This window comes from Psammomys obesus, unplaced genomic scaffold, assembly GCF_907164565.1.
Source record: "Psammomys obesus unplaced genomic scaffold, mPsaObe1.curated_primary_1811, whole genome shotgun sequence".
Taxonomy (NCBI): domain Eukaryota; kingdom Metazoa; phylum Chordata; class Mammalia; order Rodentia; family Muridae; genus Psammomys; species Psammomys obesus.
Window position 1 is genome coordinate 3,930,621 of NW_026591598.1, and position 10,598 is coordinate 3,941,218.

A 10,598-nucleotide genomic window follows, 5' to 3' on the forward strand; every position below is an offset into this window, starting at 1 on the left:
AATAATAATTTTACGGTTGGGGTCACCACAATAGGAGAAACTGTATTAAACTGTATTAAAGGGTTGCAGCATTAGGGAGGTTGAGAACCACTGTATATTACAGGCTGGAGAGATGGTCATTTAGGGGCACTGGTTGCCCTTCCAGAGGACCTGGGTTTACGTGACAGCTCACAACTGTCTGTATTTCCAGTTCTGAAGGATCTAATTTCCTCTTTTGGTTTCCTCAGACATCAAGCAGATATGCGGTGCCCAGACACAGATGCAGGCAAAACACCTACATGCATAATTTTTAAAAATTTGTGTAATATCCCAAAGATTTTATATTTTAAAAACAAGAACAGGTTACTAGATAAATGAGGGGAAATGTGTATAAGACTATAAGGAATATCTCTTGGAAATTAAAAACAGTAGAATGCAATTTTAAGAAAAGATTTCTTTATTTTCATTTTATATGTGTCTTGCCTGCATGTTAGGTGTGTGCAGTGCCCAGTGAGGCCAGAAGAGGGCATTGGATCCTCTGGAACTGGAGTTGGACTCTTTTTTTTTTTTTTTTTCTGTAGTATTACAGTATCAATTACATAATGTTAAAAATTACAGATCAGGGCTTACAAAATAGCGAAGGTTCTTTCTACCGCCCCTAAAGACCTGGATTCACTCCCTGCAACTTACTGTGGAAAAAAAAAAAAAAAAAAAAAAAAAACTCCTAAAAGCTGTCTCTTACCTCCACGTGCATGCCGTAGCACGCGCGTGTGTGTGCGCGCGTGTGTGTGCGCGCGCGTGTGCGCACACACACACACACACACACACACAAGCCCAACACACCCAACTTATAAATAAAAGTTTCAAAAAAATTTACAGAGCCAGGCGGTGGTTTAATCTTAGCACTCTGGGAGGCAGAGGCAGATGGATCTCTGTGAGTTTGAGGCCAGCCTGATCTACAAAGAGAATCCATGACAGCCAGGGCTACACAGAGAGACCCTGTCTTGAAAAACCAACCAACCAATCAAGCAAACATACAGATCACTTGCCGCTCTTGCACAGTACCTGGGTTGTGTTTACAGGATTCCCATGGTACCTCACAACCGGTAATTCCAGTTTTGTGGATCCGACACCCTCTTCTGAACTCCACAAGCAACAAGGCACAAGCATAGTATGCTTACAAGTGTGCAGACAAAACACTCAGAGACGCAGATAAATCTAAAAGAAATTAAATTTTCAGTTATAGATCAGCAGGCTACAAGCTCATGGAGTCCACCTATAGCCTTACTCTGTTCTTACTGGGGCCACGTACTGTTATTTCCCTGAGGATTTCTCAGCGAGGTTTGCAGACAAAGCCTGTCACAACAGGGGTGGGCTCATCCCATCCTCCAAATCCCATTCTTCCCCTGCAGCTCACAAGCTCTGACCCACAGCTTCTGTCCTCCCCAGCTAAGATTTCTTCAGCTGCTGACCCAACAGGAGTTCCTACATCGAGAACAAACCCAGAAGGGAGATGTAGCTCTGTTGCTTGAGTGTCCCCTGTCGAGCATGCAAAAGCCCCGAGCTCAATTCCCAGCGCTGAGAACTCTAGACACAGTCAGAACCTGCATGCAATCTCACTATTACCCCAGGACTCCGGAGCTGGAGCTAGGAGGATCAGAAGAAATTCTAGGTCATCCTCTCATGGACACAAAGATCTTGAGAAAGAAAGAAAGAAAGAAAGAAAGAAAGAGAGAGAGAGAGAGAGAGAGAGAAAGAAAGAAAGAAAGAAAGAAAGAAAGAAAGAAAGAAAGAAAGAAAGAAAGAGGGCTGAAGAGATGGCTTGGTAGCTAAGAGGACCTGCTACTCCTACAGAGAGAGTTTCATGCCCAATACCCACAACACTGGTAACACCAGTTCCAGGGGACCCTCAGCCATCTTGTGGACTATGCAGGTGCCTCTGCTCACACATACAAGACCACACACAGACATGTATGTGCACACAGTCAAAAATAAAATTTATTTTTACTTTTTTTTTTTTTTTTTTTTAGACAGGATCTCGCTTTGTAGCCCTAGCTGACATGGAACTCACTATGGAGATCAGGCTAGCACTGAACATTGAACTCTCAGAGATCCACCTGCCTCAGTGCTGGAACCAAAGGTGTGCGCCACCATGTCGTCCCCAAAATAAATCTTGTTTGTTTGTTTCTTTGTAAGGTGTGCACTTTTATTCATCTGGTCTCAAGTCAGTGTACAGGAAAGCCCTGTGTGCCTCAGCACCTCAGCCTACTCCCCGGGAGACCACAGCCTTCAAACAGCAAGTGAGGAGACAAATAAAAGGAGAGTATGATGACTGACCATTCAAAAATAAAAACAACAACAAGAGAGTACTAAGGAAGCTTCTTTTTTCCCACATAGTTTTTTTTTCATACAGTTTCTTCATGTAGTCTTGGCTGTCCTGGAACTCTCTCTGTAGACCAGGCTGGCCTCGAACTCACAGACACCTGCCTGCCTCTGCCTCCCAAGTGCTGGGATTAAAGGCATGTGCCACCACTGCCCAGTTTAAGGCAGATTTTTTTTTTAATGCAGCACATAACTTACATAGAAGCAATGCTGCCACTCCCTTGGCGTGGACCCCAGGCCTGGGCTCCACCATGCTCTTTTCGGAAATGGGGGTAGCTTTTTGGAGGATGAGGAACTTCCTGTAACCGTGTAGCTCATGGATGCTTGGAATGAAAGAAAAAAAAAAAAAAAAGCTGGGTGTGGTGGCGCTTGCCTTTAATCCCAGCACTTGGGAGGCAGAGGCAGGTGGACCTCCATGAGTTCGAGGCCCGCCTGGTCTACAGAGTGAGTTCCAGTACAGCCAAGGCTACACAGAAAACCCAAAAATATAAATAAAGAAAGAAATAAATAAAACAACAACAACAAAAAAAAAAGCCAGAAGCTGAGGTGTTGGCATAAGTCTGCAAGCCCTGAACCCAGGAGTCAGGAGGGTGAGGAGTTCAAGACAGCCAAGGCTGTATGAGACCCTTTCAGAAACACAGTAATGCACTAAACAAAAGAGACGTTCAAGGTGCATTTGCCTCCTCTCACTGCTTCTTACACAGTCTGCCCTGAAACCCGGGTCACATTCCACCCATGCCTCAAGCCCTCTTCCCTCCATGGTCTCTGCATCTGGCTCTCACCTCCAAGGATGCTTGCTTGCTGGCACCCTCACCCCTTCTTCACACCCACCTGGTGTCATTATATAAAGAACAAAACAGAGCCCAGGACCATCAAGAAGAGGCTTGGCCGACCTGAAGCATCAACCTCCCCAGTTCTTCACACTAGTGTCTCCTATCCCTGGACACAGTCCACGGTCACACTAACAGAGCTGTTCTCGAGTAGCTTCAGATGTCGGTGATCTGGTCCCCTCCTACCCTGAGGTCTACAGAGCAGTGCTGAGCAGAAAGGGCTCCATTTAGGAAGGGTTAGTTCTGCCCAGATTCAGCCCCATGCTCAGAAAGGGTGGATAGACATGGCAGAGGCAACCCAGCAGCGGCTGGCCCTAGGGAATCAGACTCGGGGATGGAGCGGGATGAAGGCGGATTACATCTTTATTACAGGACTTGCAGTGCTGTTTGACTTTCAATGCAATGTACGATATTTGATGAAAAATGAGAGTGAATTTAAACAAATTGAACAGTGAATCTTCTAAGACTGTGTGATGTAGCAGGAAGGAGTGTGGGAAATGGTTATCTCACAGGTTTGTGGTAAGGATTACATAGAATAAGGCTGTTCATACATATTTGCATTGGGTCAGACTCAAGAATTATTTTTACATTTGTGTGTGTGTGTGTGTGTGTGTGTGTGTGTGTGTGTGTGTGTGTGTGGTGTGTGCTTGTACCTATACCATGGAGTACATGTAGAAGTTATAGGAATCGGGGCACTGGTGGCACATGCCTGTAATCCCACCACTTGGCAGGCAGATGTCTGTGAGTTCAAGGCCAGCCTGGCCTGGTTACAGAGTGCCAGGGCAGCCATGGCTAGACAGAGAAACCCTATCTCAAACAAACAAACAAAACCAAAAAGAAGTTAGAGGACAACCTGTGAGAGTCACTTCTCACCTTCCGTCATGTGGAACCTGGGGATTGAACTCAGGTTGTCAGCCATGGACGCAATCACCTTGACCAGCAAAGCCTTCTCCAAAGCCCCTAATTTTGGCTTTTGGGAACAAGGTCTCACTATGTAGACCAAGCTGGCCTTGAACTCACAGTCCTCCTGCCTCGGCCTCCTAGGTTCCTATGATAGGCACATATCAGCAAGCACAGCGGGGGGGGGGGGGTGTTTGGAAGGATTACTCATGAAGTCACCGAACAGGTACATATTTATTTATTTACACGCAGGGATTTGAGGCCAGAGCCTCACACATGCTGGCAAGCGCCTGTCTCTTGAGTTACACCTTCATCCTAGGCGTGTACTGAGCACTGTGCGTTGGAGCTAGTTCTAGCGGCCACTGATGAAGTAGTGGAGTACATTAGCACATATAATGTCACAGGGTAGTGCAGCTACTTGGGCCGACAGAGGCCTAAACAGGGACAAACATCCCCTCTGCAGCTATCCCATGGGATACACTGGGATGAAGGAGGAGGTGGGATTTGGAAAAGCTGGTTAATGCCCATGCTCGTACCAAACGCCCTGTTTCCATTGCTAACCCCAGATTTTCAGCCTAAAAATTAGGGGCTGGAGATGTAGACTGTGCTTAGCCTTCTTGAGGCCCTAGGTTTCATCCTAGGATGGACACAGAGACAGGGAGAGACAGAAAGACAGAGAGACAGACAGGCAGAGAGAGAGACTGAGATCTCACTATGGTCAGCAAATTCCAGACCATCTCTGCCTACTGGGCTGTCCAGTTCCTTCTTTTAAAATATTTGACTTTTTTTTAACTTTTATTAATTACACTTTATTCATTTTGTATCCCCCCATAAGCCCCTCCCTCCTATCCTCCCGGTCCCACCCTCCCCCCCCCTTTCTGCATGCATACCCCTCCCCAAGTCCACTGATAGGGGAGGTTCTCCTCTCCTTATTTCTGATCTTAGTCTATCAGTTCTCATCAGAAGTGGCTGCATTGTCAGGGTTCTAGGTTATCTCCACGGATAGTCCTTGGTTGGAGTATGAGTCTCTGGGAAGTTCCCTGTGTTCAAATTATTTTGTTCTGTTGCTCTCCTTGTGGAGTTCCTGTCCTCTCCAGCTCTTACTATTTCCCACTTCTTACATAAAATTACATTCACTCTGCCCGACAGTTGGCCATCAGGCTCAGCATCTGCTTTGACAGTCTGCAGGGCAGAGGCTTTCAGAGGCCCTCTGTGGCAGGTTCCTAGTTTGTTTCCTGTTTTCTTCTGGCTTTCAGAGGCCCTCTGTAGCGGGTTCCGAGGTTGTTTCCTGTTTTCTTTTTCTTCTGATGTCCATCCTCTTTGCCTTTCAGGATGGGGATTGAGCGTTTTAGTTAGGGTCCTCTCTCTTGCTTGGTTTGAATATTTGACTTTTATCACAGGGTGTGGTGGCACCCGCCCTTAATTCCAGCATACAGGAGGCGGAGGCAGAGGCAGGCAGTCCTCTGGAAGTTTGAGACCAGCCTGGTCTACACAGTGAGTTCAGCGACATTCAGGGCTATGTAGAAAGAGCCTGTCTCAAAAAACAAACAAAACAAAACATATATTTACTTTCAATAGTGTGTGTATGTGTACATACCATACGTATATTATATATTATAATATTATCATATAATTTACATTATCTGTTATATATGTGTGTGTGTGTGTGTGCAGTACCAGCAGAAGCCAGAAAGGGCTGTCAGATCCCCTGGAGCTGGCCTTACAGCCAGTTGTATTCAGAGTATTGGTACTGAAAACCAAATTTGGGTCCTCTGTAAGAGCTGAGTTCTTAACTGCTGAGCCATGTCTCCAGCCCCCCTTTGCCTCTCAGTTCCTTCTTGGAAGCTGGACCCATGCATTCTCGCCACACACTCTCCCCTTGCTAGCATTGGTTTGGATATTTCTATCTGGGGTAGACAGCCCTGAGTAAACCCCTGGTTCCCATTCCCTGATATTTCTAGCAGTCCACATTCCCCTACTGTAAGCATGGGCAGGACCGGTGACAAGCTTCTAGCCAATAGTGTCTGGCTGTGGTGAGGGATGTTAGAGACATAATTAGGTTCTTAAGTCAGGTCAGTCCAAGTTAATTAAGATAGAGATGATCCTGACTTAATAATAATGATAATAAACCTCTGGAAAGAGACTAGGAAAGACAGTCTCTGGTGGGCTTAATGAAATAAGGGAGGCCTGGTGGCTACATCCCTGTAAGACCAGCACTCAGGATGTGGAGTTCAAGGTCATCCTTGGCTACATAACATGACTCAGTTTAAGAAAAGAAAGAGAAAAGAAGGCAGGAAGGAAGGAAGGAAGGAGGGAGGGAGGAAGGGAGGGAGGAAGGGAGGGAGGGAGGAAGGGGCAGCTTTGTTGGTAGGCTCACTGGCAGTGACTTGCAGGTGTCTGAAAAATCTTGGAAGCAAGTTAAGTTCCAAAGGTGAGTTTCCATTCAAGAATGCAATCTAGATGGGTCAGGGTAGACTACAGTGGTAAAATATTTGCTCAGCATCTATAGGGCCTTGCTAAGCTGAAAAAGAAGCCCTTGGTTTAATCTCCACTGTTGGTATAATGTTTTTTTTTTTTAATGTATACACCTTACCCTTGTTCATTCAAATACTGATTTCTCCCCCACCCCACCCCCAACTCTCTGGTTTCAATCCAGATATTGCATTCTAAGCATCTAAGTGATACTCATTCTAAGCATCCTGTCTCAACTCTTGTGTAAACAGGACAAAAATAAAGCAACTAGACACAATGTTGAGCAGGGAGAAGCCAGAGGACAAGGAAAGAGGGGAGGACCCAAAAGGCAGGAGATGATTGGGAGGAGAAGGGGCGAGAGGAGAGCGAGGAGAGCAGAGCTGGAGGAGATATCTTGGAGGACGTGGAGCATGAACCAGACCTAAGATTTCACAAAAAGCAAGTATAATGTGGGAAATCTAAATGTTAGGAAACTGAGGGCTTGGAGGTTTAGGAGGGAGTAAATATTGCCCAGCATTGTGTTCTAAGTTAACTAAAAACCCAGTCTCTGTGTGGTGATTTGGTTATACAGCTGCTGAGGATTAACAGCAGCAAAACCAGAAGATAAACCAATAATAAATATTAATAACCGCTTACAACACTCCACACTGCATAAACTGGCCTTAGTGTACAGGCATGTAACCCCAGCACTTGAAAGATAGAGGCAGGAGGATCAGAAGTGTAAGGTCAAGCAGGTGGCCCATCAGGTAAGATGACGGGGCCCACGCCTTCAATCCCGGGACTCAGAAGACAGAAGCAGGAGAATCTCTGTGAGTTTGGGGCCAGCCTGATCTACATGGCAAGTCCCAGGCCAGCTAGGGCTATAGATATCGGATCCCACAGAACGGGAGTTACAGACAGTTGTGAGCTGTCATGTGGGTGCTGGGAATTGAACCTGGGTCCTCTGGAAGAGCAGCTTAGTGCTCTTAACCGCTGAGCTATCTCTGCAGCCCGAGGCTCTGTCTTAAAAAAAAAAAAAAAGAAAAAGAAAAGAAAACAAACAGACAAACACCAGAAGTTTAATGTTGTTCTTGACCACATAGTAGACTGGATGACACTATGGAGACATGTAAGAGACCGACTTTAAGGAAGAAAGGGAGGGAAGGAGGAAGAGACAGAGGAGGGAAGGGAGGGATGGGAAGAAAGGAGGCAGAAGGGAAGGAAACCTGCAACCTGCTGAATACTTTGAGTACAGGTCTGTGACTCCTCAGCAGGGTCCAGCTCAGTGTGCCTGACCTGTGAGGCCAATCTTGAAGTGCACAGCATTTTAAGCCGCTGAGTCTGTGGTCCTGTGTCACACAGTACTAGAAACATACTTGTTGGTGCCCTCATCACTGAACACACAGGTTTGAGGTTTTCAGTCGGGAGTCCTGGGGTCTGGTCTTAGCTTGTCCGGGATTTTCTTGGACTTTGCTACCATCCTGCATCCTGTTTTGTCTCATGTAGCCCAGGCTGGCCTCAAACTTTCTATGTAGCAGAGGACGATGTTGAACTTCCTTGATCTTCCTGCCTTTACCTCTGGGGTCCTAAGGTTAGAAGAATGCCCCAACTACCCCCAGCTTTCTTTTTCTTTAACTTTCTTTCATTTTATGTGTATGAGTGTTTTGCCTGCATGCATCTATGTGTACCATGTGTGGGGGACCCATGGAAGCCAGAAGAGGGCATCTGATGCCCAGGGACACATGTCAAGGACATTTTGAGCCAGTATATGTGTGCTGGGAATGAAACCCGGGGACCTTTGCAAGAACAGCAAGTGTTCTCAACCCCTGAGTCATCTCCTCACCCTTGCCCCACCCCATTATGTTTAAAAGATGTATTACTTTTTGAGTGTGTTTGTGTGTGTGTGCGCATTATGAATATGAATGCGCGCCGTGTGTGCAGTGCCTACAGAGGCCAGAAGAGGGCATCAGATCCCCTGGAGAGGAAGTTGCTACTGTGAGAAGCCTGCTGTGGGTGCTGGGAATTGGTCTAAGGTTCTGTGAAGAGAAGCATGCAGCACTAACCCCTGGACCATCTCTCTAGCTCCAGTCTGGGTGTTTTATACAGAAACTCTTCCAACACATTCACTGTCAAATCAGCTGTAAATTATTTGCTGTTGTTAGATTCAGTTCTTACACTGAGCTTTGATTTTCCAGTTGCAGTATTTCAATTGCATTTTTTCTCTTTTTCATTGCTAGAGATGAAACCTCAGGTAACACATCAGACAAAACCTCCACCACTGAGCTCTGCCCCTAGACCATGCCTTCTTTGTTCCTTTTAATCTTTGTGCTAAGGATAGCTGTGTGTGTGTGTGTGGTGTGTGTGTGTGTGTGTGTGTGTGTGTGTGTGTGTGTATGTGTGTGTGATGCTGAGGAAGCTTTCCTTTCTTACATGTGACTTGGTGATTAGTTGTCAACCTACCAACATCCCAATACAGCATCTTGCTGGTCGACACAGATGTGCTTCATTCTGTTACATCTCTTCTCCCTGAGCCAGTATCGACTGGATCTCCTGTTGGATTCATCTGAAAAACGCTCACAGCTAGTGTTCGGATGCTACCCCTCACCATGACAGCTGCAGCGGCTCAGACCAACACAACTGAAACATCCAAAGAAGTAGGGCATAGCCCTCTTTTAAAAAATATCTATGTATTTTTATTTTACATGTATAACTGTTTTGCCTACGTGTCTATATGCATACCGTGTGTGTGTGTGTGTGTGTGTGTGTGTGTGTGTCTGCCTGCCTGCCTGGTGCCGTCAGAGGTCAGAAGACAGTATCAGCTGTTTGGGAATGGAAGTTAACAAATGGCTGTGAACTGCATGCAAATGGTTGTAATTATCTGAGGTGCTAGGAACTAAATCCAGGTCCGCTTCGAGAACAGCCATTGCTCTTAACCATGGAGTCACCTCTCCAGCTCTTGGTTTTGTTGTTTGTATTCTGAAGGATGGTTTTACTATGTACCCCCAGGTTGGCTTTGAACTCACAGTCCTCTTGTTTCTGCCTCCAGCAGGCTGGAATTACAGGGATTTGCCATCACACCCGCCTGTGCGTCTCATTACACATGGGAAGTTCTTTTCTTTGACCCTTGATGCAGAAGGTCAGGGATGTAGCACGTGCCAGGATGAAAACCATTAGCCAGTCGTAATCCTTATTGATCTTGGAAACTGCAGAGGAGTCCTCTTCTCTGAGTTAGGATTGGAGCAAAAACATCCAAAGAAACCAGGGCTGTGTCAGCATCATGAGACAGGAAATGGAGGGAGGTGACTTAGAGTTTAAAGCTAATTATCTGAGAGGTAATGTACAGGTGTTCTTACTTAGGAAAAAAAAAAAATCCGAAGTAAGGTTTCATAGACCCAAAGATGACCCCAGCCCACTTGAACTTCTGACCCTCCTGCCTCCAAACCTGGGGACTGCCATTGTCAGTGCGCACTACCACACTTGGCTTGTGCGGTGGTGCTGGGGGTTGAATCTGGGGCTTTGTCCAGGTTAGGCAAGCACTCTTCCAACTGAGCCACACCCCCAGCCCTGAGTGCACTGTTGTGCCTGACAGGAAGATAAGAGGGGAGGTACTCAGGAATCCAAAATGTTCTTGGTATGTATGTGTGTGTGTGTGGGGGGGGGTTTGAAGGAAAATGGCCCCGTAGGCTCATAGGGAGTGGCATGGTTAGGAGCTCTGGCCTTGTTGGAGTAGGTGTGGCCTTGTTAAAGGAAATGTGTCACTGGAGGTGGGCTTTGAGGTTTCAGATACTCAAGCCAGGCATGACATCACTCTCTCTCCTTGCTGTCTGAGGCTTCTCTAGCACTGTGTTAGCCTTCTTGCTGCCATGCTTCTCACCATGATGACAATGGACTAAACCTGCACTGTAAGCCAGCCCCAATTAAATGTTTTCTTATAAGAGTTGCTGTGGTCATAGTGTCTCTTCACAGCAATAAAGCCCAAAGTGAGACGGTATGTATGTATGTATGCATATGTGTGTGTGTGTGTGTGTGTGTGTGTGTGTGTGTGTGTGTGTGTGT